The following is an 18,311-nucleotide window of genomic DNA, read 5'->3' as shown; positions in this document are numbered from 1 at the left end:
TTAAGAAGCGTTATTGGTCTTGATCAATGATGATTGATTGGGTTTTTTTTGTTGTTTTTTTTTTTTTTTTTTAGACCTACACCTCAGTATCTGTTGCTCTGTTTTAATTTGCCTGGCTGGGGGTCTTGGAGTCAGCATTCCCTCTGGTACTTAATTAGGTGTATTTATTTAAGCTGTGGGAGAGAGGGGAAGCCGAGGGGAATTGTCAGTGAAATAGTTTATAGCGCATTGATCCTCCAGACTAATTCTCATTCCACACAAGCCCCCTCCAGTTCACCACGTGATGCCGATTCCCTCATTGATCTCCGGGGTGCCGTTCGACAACAGTCGTGACGAAACGGCTCTGGAAACTGCATGGTTGTTTCTGCAGCTGCCTCCTGCTCTTTATACACGTGATAACAGACAGACGTGATGGATACAGTATATATTGTACTGTTTCACATAAATCATCAGGTGATTGGTGGTGGCAAGCGGAGACAGTGAGATAGTGTGGAGAGGTGCAGATGACTGATGCATGTGAGAATAGGAACATTGGTGCTGTATTATTGCATCAGTCTAGGAAATCTAACCACCAAGAATAAATCTATGGTTTGAGCGGATAATTTAACATGTGCACATCAGAATTTATAACTGAAGTGTTGCCTCTGACTGCTGCAGAAAATAGCTTTTCATTTGACTCTTTAACGATTGGGCAACCCCAATGGGAGACACTTTCCTTCTACGTTGCCAGGCTACATCACCAAACGCTTTGAACACCCAAAATCCACCTCGACCCTGACATAATCCAGACAGCAATTACCCATTTTCCTCTCAAGTGCTTTGACATGATGAAACATAACCATAAGAAACGTTATTCACATCTCCATCATGAACATTTTTTGCAACTTTGCACATGGGTTCATTACAAATGTTTCCTCATTTTGCAGATAAAAACATGATCCAGGTAGCATCACATTTCTGTCAAAACATGTTTGCTGTTGCAAATACAAGTAGTATGTAAATGTTTTAGGAGACAGTGTTGCAATTATATTTTCTATGATAGACAATTGCCAAACATGACTCCAGACCACGCTGTGTCGTTTTTCACTAAAGTTTTTGTGTGGATTAAATAAATGAGATATAGGAAATAGGGCGTAGGTGCAGATCCAAGTCTTAATTCCATTATGGGCAGGTGGAGACGGGGCGGACTTCAATAATGACCAATCACATGACCTTTAAATGCAGCAAGAGGTGAAACGGGGGAGAGAGACTGAGTGAGAGAGAGAAATGAGTTCAGCTTTGTGAAGCCCCTGATGTTCCAAAACATACATTCAGGACACCCCAAATATTAACATACATCAATCCAAATATGCCGGCTATGGTAGAAGGAAGATAAAACTGAGTGAGAGAGAGAAATGAGTTCAGGTCAAGATAAAACTGCCGCTTATTTTGTGCAAACAATTAATATAGGATGATTAATACATTTAAACTCCGCAGTTCTACTCCTCGTCTGCACATTTGAAGTCATTTATGCTTTTACATACATACAATATCCTTAAATGAACAGATACAAAATGAGATTTGGAAATTAGTGTTTGAAAAACGAGCAAGGTCAATCACTGTTTCGTTTAAATATTTAAACGATGAATGAAGGTATCCAGGCTGTGCCAGCTGTGTGTAAAAGCAGGGCTGTGTTTAAACCTGTTTTTACATGTTTTCGCACACATTTTATTTGTTCACGTCATATATAATATTGATGGATGGAGGTCTACCCTGTTGAGGAAGGAGCACGCACGGCACAGGACCTCCGGTTGTTAGACGCTATTTTACACTCTGGTTATATGGATACACATCCATGAGCAGAACTGACTACTGCAAATATTTTGACACTTGACTGAAAGTAACATAACTAAAAACTCATTGTAATGATCCGCGTGACATGACAGATAAAATATTTTGATTATCTAAACTGAGTTCCAACTTTTACTTAATAAAAATGTCCAGACAGATTCGATGGAGCTCAGGACGCATCCTGAAGACAGCAGCATTACTTCAAATTATTTTATTGCTAAACTTGGAATCTGTGAGTAACAGATTTCCAGTCTGGTGTTTAGAAAATGCAGAACATTAATTACCGTAGATCCTGACCGATCCTGTTGATCCCGATCACGTCGGAAGATTGAATAATTAATGAAGTTTCCTCTGCTGTGCCGTCCACGTGTACACTGAAGCACAGTCCCTCTCAAATCAGAGACAAGATGAAATACACGTATGATGCTGTGTGACGACTACAGATGTTTAATAAGCATGTAAAAGATCTGACATTCTATGAATTCTTGTGGAAAACGAAGTCCAACAGTATTCCAACATATTTCTGAACTCTGAGTCACTGTATTACACTCATGTGGATGATATTATTGGTAAGAATCTTCCTTAAAAATAAAATTGTGTTTTGAACGTCAATCTGCAGTAAATGAAAGAACATGTAGCAAACTGAAAGGAGCCGAACTTAACATGAATGAAAGGTGTTTTGTCTGTGTGTGTGTGTGTGTGTGTGTGTGTGTGTGTGTGTGTGTGTGTGTGCACCTCTGCGAACTGAAGCCACAAAAATTGCGAAACCTGCGTGTGCGATAAGAGGTGGTCTGAGCAGGTTTTATCACAAACGCAATGTCGTGCCAAAATGAGCACCAAAATTGCACTGCGCCACCTAATCTGCATAAACACAGCCTCAGCTGCGCCTCTGCGTGAAAATAGGGCCCGTAATGTGTTGATTTGTTTCTTTTCATCAACATGATGGCTAGGTTTCTTCCCTGAATGCAGGAGAAAATAACTATTCCCCTCAGTTTCTTTTTTTTTTTCTCTCCTCATACTTCCCTGTAGGGTTTTCTGTCATGAGGACTGTACTGATGTGAAAAGGTTTGACCTCTGCAGGAGGGATTGTCAATAGTCTGACCCAGGATCACGCCTCCTCAATTAGGCGCCTCACAATGATTAGCTGATTTATCATAGAAAAAAAAAAAAAAAAATCTGTCTAAACCATCAAGAAGCAGGCAACACCTTCCACAGAATAATATTGATGTTTTTGGAATTGATGTCTGTGTTGGCACAGAGACTAATAAATTGCTTTGATCTGGCCAGTGTAATGCAATGCCAGGGAAAATAGAGGGATTAGTGCTACTGATGAAATAATATGAGGAATGTATAAATGAAAGCTTTATGGACTGGAGAGATAGAAGATCAGAGAAGATAAAAGGATATGAGAGTGGAGAGATGAGTTGAAAAAGCAGCCTTTTTTTGCAACCCAGTCAGAGAAAGAAACAGTAAAAAACAACTCCAGGATTATCTCAACATTTGTATTTCTTCAGAATGCGAACACCCTATCAATCTCGCTTAGAGAGCAATGTGTGTGCTTTAAAGCAAGGAGTTGAACTGAGATTTAGACTGCCATGTTTTCTTTCTCTTTTTTTTCTTACTCTCTCTCCTTTCCAGAGAAAGGGCCATGAGGGAACCACTGCTGCAATGCAGCAAAACAAATCGCGAGAATCTGTTAAGTGAATGTGATTGTGGGACGTAGCCTCTCCCCTGTTTCTCTTCTTTCTCATTTTCACTTTACTGCCTCTCTGGTTGGCTCTCTGTGGTCAGACGTTAAAATAAAGAACATGCTAAATAAGGAGATTGGAAGATTAAATGAAAGCAACATATTTGTGTATTTTGGTAATGAGGGATTTCTAGATTGCAACTGTTTGTTTCATAAACTTGATAGAAAATCTAGTTTTATGTCTAATGTGCTCTGCCCTTTAATGGACTTTGCCATTGGTTGGAGGCACCACCTCGGCATCCAAGCCACCACCGCCATGTCTACCGCTCAGGTCGGGCAGAGGCACCTCTGGCCTATGCAAAGGACCGCGAGCAATGCCCCCTCCTCAACGCTCCTCTGAGTCGCTGTTCGGGTCGGACCTCCGGCCCATGAGTGACCATCCCAGGCCTACCCAGCTGCTTCCTCCTCAGGACAAGCAGTTAGCTGCACAGATCCGGTTTGGGAGGCCTGTGGCCAACTTGTTTGCAAAAAACAGAACATCAATGTCTTTTCTCTGAGGATGACTGAGCCCCCCCCCCCCCCCCCCCCGAAGTAGCCCACCCAATGTAGCCCTCTGGCCTGCCGGTCCTGATGTGACCGATGATGATGCAACTGCTTCACCGGATGCAGCATCTGTCAGTGATAATCGTGGCACCGGAGAGTCCAATCACTAGGTGGTTCGCAGACCTGCCTTAACTAGCAGTGTTGGACCAGTGGCCGGTACTGGACCTACCCATGACTCTGCGTCAAGCAGGGGGCTCCATCCTCTTGTGCCTGATTCTGTGGCGCCTTCCTACGAGGGGCCCATAGGCTGAGGCCTCCCACTCATTGCTTGATTCCTCAGTGGGACCTCCAAACAGTGCTGGATGGCCTAGTGGGTCCACCTTTTGAACCTGGGGATCAGGCAGACCTAGAGGTGCTGTCTATCAAGACGATGCTCCTCTTAGCCCTGGCATCGGCTAAGAGGGCGAGCGACTTGTGTGCATTGTCGGTGTACCCTTCCTGCTTGTCTTTCAATGATGATAGGGGGTCGGTGGAACTTCGACCAAATCCGGCCTTCAGGCCTAAGGTCATCATCTCATTCAAGTCAAAGGTTATTCGCTTTCTTCCCCTCTCCTCACGCTGACAGGGAGGAGGAGCGTCTTCACACTTTGTGTCCTGTGCACACATATGGATCGCACAGCGACCTTCAGGAGGGCCAACCAGCTATTCGTTTGCCATGGCGGTTGGACTCAGGGAGCCTGTCTGTCTGTACAGCAGCTCACTCACTGGATCTGTGATGCTATCTGCAGGAGTTATGACGGTGTCTCCGTGGAGGACATCTGCCAGGCTGCCTCCTGGTCCTCGACCTCAACCTTTGTGCAGTCATATCTCAGGGACATGACTGCTGGGTCAGTGTCTCATTCAGTGCTTGGTGCACTGTCTGGGACCTCATCTGGAACAGACTAAGGTGTTTTTTGGGTGGGTTCGGACTAGTGTTGGTTCGGTCCCAGCTTGGGGTACATCTTATCCCTGCGGCCTTTGCAGGTTTTAACCAATAGCGAAGCCCGTTAGAGGGCGGAGCATGTCGGACATAGAAATAGTAGTTACCAGGATGTAACTCCTGTTCTATGAGTATGTGCGTAGCCCACTAACTACAAGCCCAGCTGGTCCCAGTTCCTTTGCAGCAGAGTTTCCAAAGGGAGATGAGCTGCGCATGCGTGGGGCTTATAGGCTATAGGGGGGGGGCACTGGATACCTCCTTCCCGCCTGTTGGGCGGTGAGTATAAAGATCTTTTCTCAGGGTGCCGAGTTGGTGCTGCAGAGGGTAAACCGATGTGAAGCCCGTTAGAGGGCTACGCACATACTGATAGAACTGGAGTCACATCCAGGTAACTACTATCTATTTTCCCATTTCACAAAATCATGCATTTTCGTAATATTGTAGTCTCTCTTCTAGCAGATAGGGAACCGACGCAATGACTGTGACATTAGATTATATCCAAAAGGCAAATATTGACTTATACAATTCACCTGAACACCGTTTCAAATCACTGCACTGTTTCACTAATGTAAGATACTGTCTGTGCTGTGGCATGGTCTAGTTTAAGGTTGTCCTTTGTTCCCTTCAAGGTCCATGTGTGATAAAGCACCTCTTAAATCTGCCACCTACAGTGTTCACTTCCACAGGTGTTGTCCAACCACACAAGGATGCACCACAGTTTTCAAATATATTGTGCATACAGATCCTACACAACAAACGTGAAAACTCTTACATGCAATGCTCAGCCAAAGAGAAGGTAAAGAAAATAGACGGCACACACCATAATTTGGTTTATCCGAAGGCTAACTCGTGAGTTACATCATGGTAAGCAGCATAAAACAGACTTAGATATGTGTTTCATCTTCTCAGCCCTTAATCCACAAACCTTCAAGCTTGCTGATGGCTCCTAACAGCCTCCTTTTCCCAAACTAGACTGACATTTCCAGCTCTTGGGAGGGCACGAGAGTCAGGCTGCATGTAAAAATCAGTTGCTCTCTCCTTGACCCCAGTCAGCAGAGGCTGCCGTGCTTACATGTGCACAGATACAGTCAATATGTGTCTCCCCCTACTCAGCGCTCACTGTGGTAGCAGTCCACACAGTGATGGAATACAGAGAAACACCCAGAGGGGTAGCAGTGTGTACAGTGTGCATAATTATGCAGCATATAACCACCTCTGGGCAGGGAGATTTACTGTAGACCTAACTGAAAATGACCAGATATAAATATCAGTGTACATCTTGCATGTTACAATCTTTCATGTAATCTGTAGTTTACTGCTAACAGGGGACTTTAGTTTTCTAACTTTAGCTTTAACTCTTAGTTGATGTTGTAAACTTTTAGTGAACAGTTGCTTATTTCCACTTCCAGGAGCTACAGAGCAACATTATCATTCCTTTGAAGTTATGTTTCTGTCCACCTGGTGATTTAAGTCCAGTATTCACTCTCCTCCTTTAGTTCTTTTTTTTACGTCTATCACCTTGTGAGGGAAATATCTGGCCCTGTAGCTTTGTCCACCAGATAGTCGCTGACTGTTTCTGTTTGTAGTTTGGTGCTGAGCTGGCAGTGTACAGTGGGCTTTTAGAGCTTTTTTTTAAATTCTGAAAACAGCTGCCTGCTGCGACTACAAACGATGCTATGAGAGCACTGGGAGAGAAACCAAAACAGTAAAGTTTTGGGCCAGACAGTTAAAGAATGAGCTGAAACTCACTCTAAAGCTCAGTGAAGGTGATAATTCTCTGTAGGTTCATCACCATGAGCTCAGCCTCTATCATTACACATTGTCATTTGATACATTGGTATTATAAAAATATCAATAATAGCTGTTTTAGGGGTGCTCAGGCAGAGTGTGACATACCTGAACTGTAGCTATCCAGCAACCAACTATTGTAAAGTGTGGACTGGTTTTGTTTTTGTGTGATCACTCAGCCTCTGACTGATCTCAGAACTCACAAGGAACTTGTTCTGTTATTTTCCCCAGTTTCTCCTCCCAAATTTTCCACTCAAGTTGAAACATTCTCAACTCACATATGCACAGTTTCAGCTATGTTCACGTGGTGAATTTTCATCTGTCTGAGCCCACTAACATCTTCCTATTTACTTAAAATGTAATCATGCTGTGTCTAAATTTGTACCCCCCCTGAAGTAGCATCAGGCCTGGAGAGAAACACTGTCTAAAGCATAAACTCGAAGAACAAAAGTCCCCTGCCATGCTGTCGTTCTGAAGACCAAAGCTCTAGATTGGTATAGTTAAACGCTAGCAGCTAGTTAATTGTGCAGACACACAGCTACATTTAGGAAAAAAACACCCCAAAGAACATTATTAAACTTTGTCCAAAAGCCCAATGACAATGATACAACATATGGAGATAATGAGACAGACATAATGTTAGATGATGCTACTGAGCAGCTAAGTCACCTTGGGGGTTCACCAGTGTTGCTGATCAATACCACTCAGCCCACTTTTACATCACCACACACTGAGAATTTGAGCTTTTTTAACAAGCAACCTGGCCCAAAGTCAGTGTATATGTAGAAACAACTGTTTTTGTAAAAACATTAGCGACATAATTAATGCGTATCTCAACTAAAATTCATTAATTAGATTTGCTAATGAGAAATTAGCAAAGGTGTTTGTTTTGCTCAAAATTAACATATAAAACATGGTGAGACTACAGCGAAACTGAAGTTCTGTCAACCAAAGATGAGAACACTGAAGGATCCAGGACTGTCTGTCTACAACATCGTGTGCCTTTCTGTCCCTCTTTCTCTCGCTTCTCTCTCCCTCGTCACCTGCAGAAATCTCTCATCTCCTCAACATCGGCATCATTTTTTTACCACCGTAAATCACAGCCACCAACCTGTCAGACAAATCAGGGCGTATTATGCAATGAAAATCATGTCAGCACGTTTATAACAAGTGCCAAAACTAGTTTCTCCCAACAGCACAGGATCCTACTTTGTGTCTATGAGCATAAGTTACAGCGGTATGAATATAAATGAGTGCTATGACTAAGCGTTATCACACTGTCAGCGTACAGTAAACAGCAGATCTTAAAACGTTGTTCTGTTGTTTGGCAGCATCAAGTCCGCCTCACAAAGCCGGTGAAAGGTTGGGGACGACAAAGTTGAGCAACTGAGAGGAGCCGCAGAGAGAGCAGGAGAGAGGATTTTTCATGTCCAACCATGAGAAAAACTGGAATTAATTTATGTTCTGCAGGTCGACATGAGACTCATTGCCATGGTAACAGGCCATGTGCCACACCACCTCCCATCTGCACCTCCTCCCGCCCTCCCTCCCTCCTCTCTACCCTCCTACAGCCATCACTCATCTATGGAAGATGACGCTGGTTTATTCTCTCTTGTCACCGCTGCTGTCTGAGAATTAGCCCCTTTGGATGTTGAATATTAACGAGGTGACAGACTCGGCTCAAACCTTCCCCACCGCAACATCCAGGGGACACGTCACACCCTCTAATTAACAGTCCCTCTGTCTCTGTATTTGTCTCACTTTCTATCCCTCTTTCACTCGTTATCTGCCACCGCATCTCTCTCTCTTTCTCACTCTCTCTCAGCAAAATCAAACTACATGTTGACACAGGAAGGAAAAGAGCCCGAGCTGAACCACAGCCTGGCAGTGGATGTTTTATTTCCCCACTGAGTATTTGAATGATCACGGTGTGGTTTGTTGATTTTTTTTTTTTTTTTGGCCTGTTTGTCTCTGAAACTGTGGACAAAACCTGCAAAGGGAGCGCCTCTAATTTCAACAGGATGGTTTTGATAGGATGTTGTTTACCAGTTAATGTGGGCTCAGAGTCATCACTGTGTGGTTTGTTGATTTTTTTTGGCCTGTTTGTCTTTTAAAACATGGACAAAACCTGCAAGGGGAGCCTTTCTAATTTCAACAGGATATTCCTGATAGGATGTTGTTTACCAGTTAATGTGGGCTCAGAGTAATCACTGGTAATGTTAATTATTTCCATATGTTCTCCCTGGTGACCAGTGTAAACCAGGCATGAAATACAGCTGTGTTCTAGTGATTAGAGTCTTGACTTTATGGACTGAGTATCTGGTGAGCTATGGGACCTTCAAGAGGACGTTCCTTTGAAGGCACTGACATTTTGATCTGGTGTCCTTCAGGCAATACTTTGACAAAACTGCTCCCTATGACTGGAATAAACAGCTTGGTGCCACAGCTGAAAGAAAAGACAGAATCAGATTTTTTTAAAAAGAGACAAATATAAAAATAATGCAGATACTTATATATTTATTATTTTTATTGTAGTGTTGCTCGAAGAATGGCACTGTTGGTCCACCATTTTGATCCAGACTGAAAAAAATTTAGTGTGGACATTCATAGCTCCCAGACGATGAATCTTGACTTTGGTGATGTCCCTCTCTTTCATCTAGTGCCACCAGCAGGTCAAAGTTTTCACTTATCCACTGACATATCTCAACATGTACAGTATAGATTCACACAAATGTCTGTACAGACATTTATGGTTCTCAGTGGATGAATCCTAATGAGTTTGATGATCCCTATGGCTTTTCCACTAGCACCAACATGACGTTGACGTTTGTGGTTTTGAGTGAAATGTCTGAATAAGTTGATGGATTGCAACGAAATTTGATAGAGATATTTGTTAATCTCAGGATGAATTTTAATAACTTTTGAGATCCCTTAATTTTTCATTTAATGCCATCATTATGCATGTTAGCATGCTTACATTAGCATTTAGCTCAATGCACCACTGTGCCAAAGTATAGACTTACAGCACTCCTAGCATGGCTGTAAACTATTTAACAGAGTAATATCATACCTTACAGAGGCATCCCAAACATGTTTTATAAAGCTTTTGAGACTGTTAAACATCCAAATTGAAGATGAGTGCAGCAGTAGAATATGCTTATATTCCTGTAAGGAACATTTAATAGTGTGAGGAGTTCAAAGGTCAAAATATTTCCAAAACGTTTTAAGTTACTCAAAATGATCAGGTATGAAAAAAGGATTTTTGTTACGTATGTATTCTACTTTGAAAAAAAAACCTTTTCAAAAGTAACCATGTGTTTGAAGCAATTTTTTCGGTTTTCACCTTTATTATAGGTATTTCAAAAATGCCTGAAATGATAGTGGTGTCGCATATCACTGCCATGATAACAGAGGGGCCTGTTCAGCAAAAGCGTTCTTTGAAGGCTTTCTTTACCCTCTGCAGGACTTCACTGTAATCTTCGCTGAGGGAGAGCAGATGTCTGACAGAAGTGCAATATCAAAAGAAATGCCTTGTGCCCTTATTGTTTACCCTATGTTAGTCATTTAATTCAAGGTTAACCAGCAGAACTTTGAACACAGTCATCACTGCAGTGCTGCTAGAAGTAACAGAATTATTAGCAGAATAGTGCACATCGCTGTGAAAAGCAGTAAAATCAACACATCAGGTATCAATAAAATATAACAAAATAAAGACTTCAACTCCTAACTTTACTGGCAGCAAGTAAAAAAATAATAACTTCACATTGAATGCCGTGATGGATTCATCAGCGCTTAAAAATAGAGCAGTGAATCTCTTGATCCTTGACTTACTGCAGCTTCAAAAGCTGAGCGAGTGCAACAATAACGCTTTCAGCGGAGAGAAATATTGACATCTGGTTCAAAATTACTGTAAACAATAAATCTGATCTCATAAAAATGTTTGCTGAAATACGCTTTGCCCGAAAATCTCCCGCTAGCTGCTGTTGACTCAGAAGATATTCAGTGGGTGAAACAAAACCCCATTTGCAGCAAATGTACACAGAGTGTGAGCAGCTATATAAATCCTGTGCTACAAATCCAGCCACAAGCAAACCCAATTGATTGAAGATTGCATTTACAAAAGGATCCTTTCAAGTCCATCGACTGATTGACTTGGTGCATACACACCCACTGCTGGGAAGCTCCAGAAAAAGCTGCAGTGGTGCTAATGTTGTACTCAGCGAAAGTCACACGAGATAAAAGCATCAGATGAATATCTAAATCTAAAATATGGCTTTGCATATATACATGTCATCACAGGTGACTTTATTTTAAGGCAAAAACAACACATATTCCATCTCAGTTTGATCTATGGAGGCAACTGCCTGCTTCATGGTTCCTTACATTTGTCTCCTGCATCTTAATGGCGATTCAACTACCAGAAGAGACAGCTATAAGTGACTAAGTGAGTCCTCTGGCCCGTCTGCTCAACAACACACTTAAAGGCAAATCTCAGGGGGGCCTGCATGTTATTTAACAAGCGCTCGGCTTGACCAGAGAGGAGGAAGAGATGAAGAGAAAGAGACGGAGAGAGTCAGAGGAAGAGAAGAAGAGTGAGTCAGAGAGAAGAACGTTTGTACTTTCACTCAGCAGTGGCACGCAGGCAGGCAGCTTAGAGCTCCCGTCAAGCTTGCTCCAAGACACAATAAAACTTTAATGAAGTTATGCTGCTGCCGCATGGTAATGCAGAGTCTCAGGGGCTTGGGGAAATAGGGATTGGCTGGAGCGTGCCCAGAGGTGCGTATTTCAACTGTCACTCAGCTAGCATGGAGAAACAGCAAAGAAGTGAGCCCTGGTCACACAGGTAAACATGTTGCCTTTATCAGCCCACAAACTTCCTGTTCAGACCAAAGTTTTGTTTCTGGGTGGGGCCGAAGATGAGGTAAAAGTGTCATGTCAGATTTGTCCCCGTCCTGATTTAACTGATGAGCTTGTCAGTTGCTGGATAAATAATTTAGTGGAAGAGGAAGGCCAGCACGCTGTTAACCTCTGTCTTCTGCAAAGCTCCTGGAGCTCTGAGTAAGATGGAAGAACAGACAGAGAGAGAAAAGAAGAAGGAAATTCAAATTTAGATGATCCACAAGGGGAAATTTTATGTTTGTTGTCTACATTTCATGACGTCTTCACAAAAAAACATCAACATCAGTCATTTGTTCAAACAGTTGAAATCACCTGCAGTACCAGTCAAAGGTTTGGACACACTTCCTCAATGGGAAAGTATGTTTGTAGATGTTTAAGTTTTCCTGACAGCCACCTCTTGCAGCCATGTCAATACTTTCTGTCAGAAGTAATGTAACATTGTTTAGACACCAGCGTGTAATACAGCAAAATTCGATCTTGACATTTTTTACCTTTGAGGGAACGGAGAGCCAGAAGCTGTATCTGAAATCATTCCCTTATTTACTCATTCACTACTTCCTGTATAATAAGCACTAAATAGTTTAGTCAGTAGTGAGCAGCAAATTGAGATTTTGAACTCTCATTCATCACTCACAATCATCTTAATTTTGTGCATTCACAATCAGCTGTAGAGACGCGCAACGGTAATGTGGAGCGTTGTGGAATCGTTAGCAGAGAGTAGAGTACATGCCATGGACCCTACTTATCTTCCCACTGTGGCATTTTTGAGGGTAGTAGTGGATTCATTTACACACACAGCATTCAGACACTCAGAATGACAAATGGTAAATAGACCACTATATGGTAAATGTAGCCAGAGTTGATAACAGAGGAGGCTATCTAGCTAGTCTTTGCACTGTTCACTTTTATATAACCACGCTATAAACTGCTCCGCAAAACAGATGTGGTTTACAGACAAGTTATAAGTCGATGGTACAAATACTTGTCTTAAATGTTTGGTTGGCGAGTAATCCAGCTAGCCAGACTTGTTGAAATTTTTGGATTTTGTCTTTTGGACTCTTTCAGAATTTCCCTTCGACTTCATATCACACCGATGTTTAAAAACACTCTACCTTTACGTTATTGTTGCCATGAAATGATCACTGAAAAATCTTGATCAAAGTATTTCAAGGTACCCTTGGAAAGATGTGAAGTGATTTAGTGTCTAAAGATCTTTGTCAGCTCTTTCCTGCTTCATTACATCCTGGCTTTTGTGTGGGCTTTTCTTCCTCTCTCTCGCTCTATTTTCTCTCTCTTTTTTTTTCTTTCTTTGCTGCAGAGGTATTCTTGGCTTGTACTAAGAGGTCACCTCTTGATCTGTTTGTTAGGGTCGACTAACCATCGATCTGTTCCCCTCCTGCTCCCTCTATCTTCATCGCTCTCTTCCATCAATCCCTCTGGGCCTGCAAAAGATCGTCAGTCAGCTTGCATCCCATCCTAAGGAAACACAATCTCCTTGAATCTCTGGGTTTTGATCTTTGGCCAGAAGTCGAGGCAAATAAGCTTTTCCACTTAACAGAAAGTCTCAGAGGTGCACTTGTTGGGGAAGAAAGGCACTGATGGTCAGAGAAAATCAGTCATTTGTGAAGGTTTTGTCTGTAGAGATGAGGGTTTAGAGACTCCTGTTGCTATTTTGTTGAATAATTTTATTAATTTTTGGTTGTACCCAAATCCCCTAGCTTTTCTCAGCTTTCTCTGCAATAAGAGGATAAAGTACTGCATTTTGCTCTGCAGACTGATTGACTCGTCTATAAATCGCACGGGTAATTTTGAAGTCCGCATGCAACTTGGATGCTGAAAAAAAATGTCAATATGTCCACAAATTGTGTTTATAAACCGTAGAATATCCCCCCGAATGAAGCCTTTGCAGCACATTTGTCAATTCAATACTCTTAAACAAATAGTAAAACAATCAGCTTTTGATGTGATTTATTTCATGGCCAATTTGCCCGGTATCATGCATTTCTACAAAGTTTATTCCACAAGCCGCAGACTGGAAAGTTCTCACAGAGGAGTGCATGAAATTACTTTTACTTTATGAGCATTCAACAGCACTTGAAACCCAGAATATAAGATCAGAAAACACCAGTTAACCTCTGTTTGGAGGGTCAATTTAGCTGACATGATAACACTGAACATATTTTATAGCAGCAGTAGCTGAAGTGGAAACTCGAGATAATGGGCTTTTTCTGCCTTGCACACTTACTGCTGTGGGAAGATTTCGACTGACAGTTCATAGGCTTTACATGACTGCTGCTATCACTCTGGCGGTTTCATTTCAGACATGTAATAAGAGAAGAACATGAAACATTAGCAAACCAGCTAATCCAGCTGTCCAAAGTTTAAAAAAATCTGTCTGCTAGTCAGCCCCTCAAAGCTCATTGATTAACATATTTCATTTGTATAGTCAACACACAAACTGAAGTGTAAAAACAACAACGTGTGGATTTATGGGGAGTTACACTGAGCAACAGCATTTTTGTCATCACTGTGAAGCCACATAAACATTGTGCTAGGCGGAGGAGAGTGCTATCAATCTTCTCATATAGCTTTCTCCAAAAAAGTGAATAATTGTGTTTCCCAAAATATCAAAATATCTGTTTATCTCAAAACACCTACCTTGAATAGTCAACTCATTATCATTCCATCCTATCTGTATAGACATATTTTACCGTCCTTCAGCATTCACTCCACCCATTTCTGTCTGTGGCCAAACCCTTTTAAGTCCCCAGTCCATTTGGATGCCCTCCAGGTTTTGCATTTTAGCATCTCAATATAATCAAGACAAATCAGCAAATGTCTTTACCTTTTACACACAAGAGCAGCTCATTTTACAGGGATTTATTAATCAATGTCTTAGAATATATAACATAATGCCATTTGACTGCTTTACCTTTGAAAGCATCTCATTACACTGTGAGTACAAACAGCCTTAATATGGGAAGTTATAGTAGGAATAAAAGAAGTTCCTCCCGTTCAGCATTTTGTTGTAAAAGGTTTAAACAATAGCCCTCTCAGTTACATTCAGATCCAACAACCTAACAAATACACTTTAATCCACGGGTGAGAAAATGACAGGCATGTTGGCAGCAGTACAGTTGGATAGGGCACATTTTGTTACATTTTGTTAAAACCTAATTAGACTGTAATGGCAGGAAGATAGAGTCCAAATGAGTAAATCATACCCAAAAACACAACAGCATTTTAAGAGGTGGTAAAGCTGTTGCCATGGATCCCACACCCCATCTGGGAAAAAGCAGCCATTCATCTTGGATGGCTGACAGTTAATTTATTCCTGCAGCTGTTACGGATGCACAGTAGAGGCACAAACAATTTACAAATTTGTACTGCGGCTGTATCTGTGTGGGCTTTTGTGCTTAAAGGTTGTTATGTTTGCGTTTTGATGCAGTATACACTGAGGAGTGATAGTAAAGATGGATGTGGGCTAATTAGACTGAAGTCATGGATTGGACTCGATATAACGATGTTGTGAATACACAACAGTATATACATTTCTGCCAACTGGGATGCTTCACTGGAGAAAGCTGGTTGAAAGCTGAAAAATATGGATTTTAAAGATAGAAGTTATGTTAAGTCAAATAAATATTATGCTTTTTTGTCATTAATCAGCCATGCCTCCATTTAGGTGGCTTGCACTATAATTTCTTTGCATTTGTCAAGTAACATTAGTAACATTCTGTAATACAGAATGAAGTTACATGATCTAATTGTTGTAGTACTTAGGGGCAGATACCCAGAGCAGAAGAAGCTGGTTTTATAGGTATTACACTGTTTCACTTTTCACCTTCACCAATGATCCAGTCAACATCAAAAGGTGACTGAGCTTTTTCCATCGCTGCTCCCAGACGGTGGAACAGTTTGCCCCTCACCGTCAGATCTTCCCCATCAATCAGAACTTTTATATCCCAGCTAAGGACCCACCTTTATAGACTCACTTGAGTCCCCCTAATTTTTAGAACATTTTTTATAGCATATTAAAATTGCTAATTTTGCCTGTTACATTTTGCGTATATTTATTTTGTTTTGTTTAAATTCTTCTACTGTATTTTTACATTTTTCTGTAAAGCAGTTTGCTCACCTCCTGTTGTTTTTTAAATGTGCTCTATAAATAAGTTTGACTTGAGTTTTATATATAATCAAGACTACATGACTCTGCCGCTGTGAAAGGCAGTGTTCGTATGCTGGTTAGGCCTTAGGTCCAAACCAAAATATCTCAACAAATGTTGGACTGGATTGACTTTTTTTCAAAATTCATGGTGCCCAGAGGCCAAATCCTAATTTAGTAATCCCTTGAATTTTCCTCTGGTGCAACCACCAGATCAAAGTTTTCACTTATCAAGTGAAATATCTCAACATCTACTCAAGTGATCGGCACCAAACTTAGTGCAGACATTCATGGTTTCCAGACGATGAATCCTAATAATTCTGGAAATCTCCTGCTGCGCCACCAGCAGGTTGACGTTTTTGGTTCAGAGTGAAGCATCTCAGCAGCTATAGGATGGATTGCCATGAAATTTGAATCTGACACTAATATCAAAATGTTAATTTATCCAGTACTAATGACATTTCCATCCACCTCTGTACTTTGTGTCTGGTACTAATTAGCAAACACTCACTTCCTATACTGAAATACATTAACTGCTGAACATCAGCATGCTAACATTGTAATCCCATTGCTAAAACACTTCAGTGTGCCTGGGGTGCTTCTTGGATGTATTTACACTTTGCTTTTTTGATGTCTGATAGCTCTGCAATCCAAACAAGACGCATGAAAATGAAGGTTGAAATAGTTGTATTATTTCTGTAAAACATATCACTTTCTGTGCAACAGATGAAAGATGATCCTCTATTAAAGGTGTAAAGAACAACACGCAGACAGCTCATTTTCGTGTTCTGGCTGTTGCTGAAAGTTGAATCACTGCTATCACTCAGGGAAAGAGAGTAGCAAACAGACATTTATTTATATGAAAAAGCTGACACTTCATCGCAGAATGAATCCTGGAAGGGTATTGAGGAGTAGTCCATCACTATCTTTGGATAATTTTCCAAAAAGTGATTATAAACACCTGATGGTTAAAGTGCTGTATGTTATATTTCCAACACAACATTTATGGCTGTGAGTTCTTGATGACGCATGCTGGATGGCGTAGCATGGCGCCAGTGAAGTGGCATTTTCGTCTGTCATACACGTTTTCTCTCCTGCCTCCGTCGGTTTGATATTCTGATGACTCACCATGAACTGGACAACACCTTGGTGGGAGGAGAGAGGCAGTGATCCAGCCTGTGTAAATAATGATACTTCTTCTTATCGCCAAGTGTAATGTTCAGTCTTTCTGAGGCATTTTTTTCTCACTTCTCTCAAGAGAAAAAAGTTTGGAATGAGACAGCATAAATCTACTACACCTTCTGACCTGCAGCATGTCCGAGAAGCTAACAGTCATTACTCTTTGCATGTGTGTAAAACTAATTACAAACTTCTCCCATCTGCGCCCCCCACCCTCTGGGTCATGCACAACTTTCTTATATATTATTATTTTATTCAGTTATAAGACCAAGCAATCTGTTTTCTTCTTACAGCGTCACTTTGGGGACAGTATCACTCAAAAACCAATACTGAATCTGAACAGCTAGAGGAGATGTAGGTATGAATAATGACACATTGCTAAATGTTAAAAATTGCTATTTGAAACCAGACTGTCCTTTACTTTAACAGAGCCTGTGTGTGTGTATCTTCCAGGTAAAACTAGGTTTAATATATAATCTGTTGCCAAAATGTATGTCAAAATGCTAACAGATTGGTTAGCTGCACCTTTTTAAGCATCCTAAACTTTTTACGAATTTTAATGTAGTGTCATCAAACATCTAATAAAGGGCCATCTGTATCGTGTGTGTATGTTGAGGGATAAGTCTGACAGTCTGATCAGGCTTTGGATACACAGACAATACAATGATAGAGATACGATACCTCAGTGTTTTGGAAACAGTGCCGCAATCCCATATAAGATTTGCAGTGTTAAGTGGAACAGACCACATTAGAGTGCCCTGAAGGGTAGAAGCATATAAGAAAAGCAGCATATTCCTCCAGCAACTCCAAAAATGTGGAGATAAATAGCTTCACAGATGACACACACACACACACACATATATATCTCATGTATGTATAGATTTAGTTGCAGAGCCGGGAGAACCCCAAAGCAAATTAAGAGTCAGCCCGCATTCACACTGGTAGTGAAGATTTATGACAGCAGAGTAGGAAAACTTCTTCCCTGCCTTCATCTCAAAGCATAAAATCCCTCTGGTCCATGTTCACATCTTTTGGCAGCAGGTGAGTTTGCCCTGGCCAGCGTTTCATCACATCTCGCCCTGAATCAGTTGGTGCTGTGGGTGGCAGTCTGCTGCAGGCCCGCTAGGTTTAGCATCTCCCTTTATTTGTAGTGCAGTCCAGGGGATGTGTGTGTGTTTATCAGTGTCTTAGCTTCAGATTAAAGATCAGTTGAAGGAAGTCAACAGAATTTAAATGTTACG

General features: G+C 41.4%; 1 protein-coding gene across 2 annotated transcripts in view; it reads left to right on the top strand.

Annotated features, from left to right (window-relative positions):
* The window catches only part of LOC137169732 (uro-adherence factor A-like), a 58,620-nt gene that overhangs the window by 18,914 nt on the left and 21,395 nt on the right, over positions 1 to 18,311 (top strand). Inside the window, exon 7 of one of the 2 annotated variants that reach the window (XM_067573054.1) lies at positions 8,159 to 8,348. The exons of the other annotated variant lie outside the window; for it this stretch is intronic. The gene's annotated coding sequence lies outside the window, so the exon portion shown is untranslated. Of the gene's footprint in view, positions 1 to 8,158; positions 8,349 to 18,311 lie in introns of those variants that run through there. 2 annotated transcript variants of the gene reach the window in all.

This window comes from Thunnus thynnus, chromosome 18 (genome assembly GCF_963924715.1).
Source record: "Thunnus thynnus chromosome 18, fThuThy2.1, whole genome shotgun sequence".
NCBI lineage: Eukaryota > Metazoa > Chordata > Actinopteri > Scombriformes > Scombridae > Thunnus > Thunnus thynnus.
The sequence above is the reverse complement of the archived record's forward strand: the minus strand, read 5'-3'. Positions and strand labels throughout refer to the sequence as shown.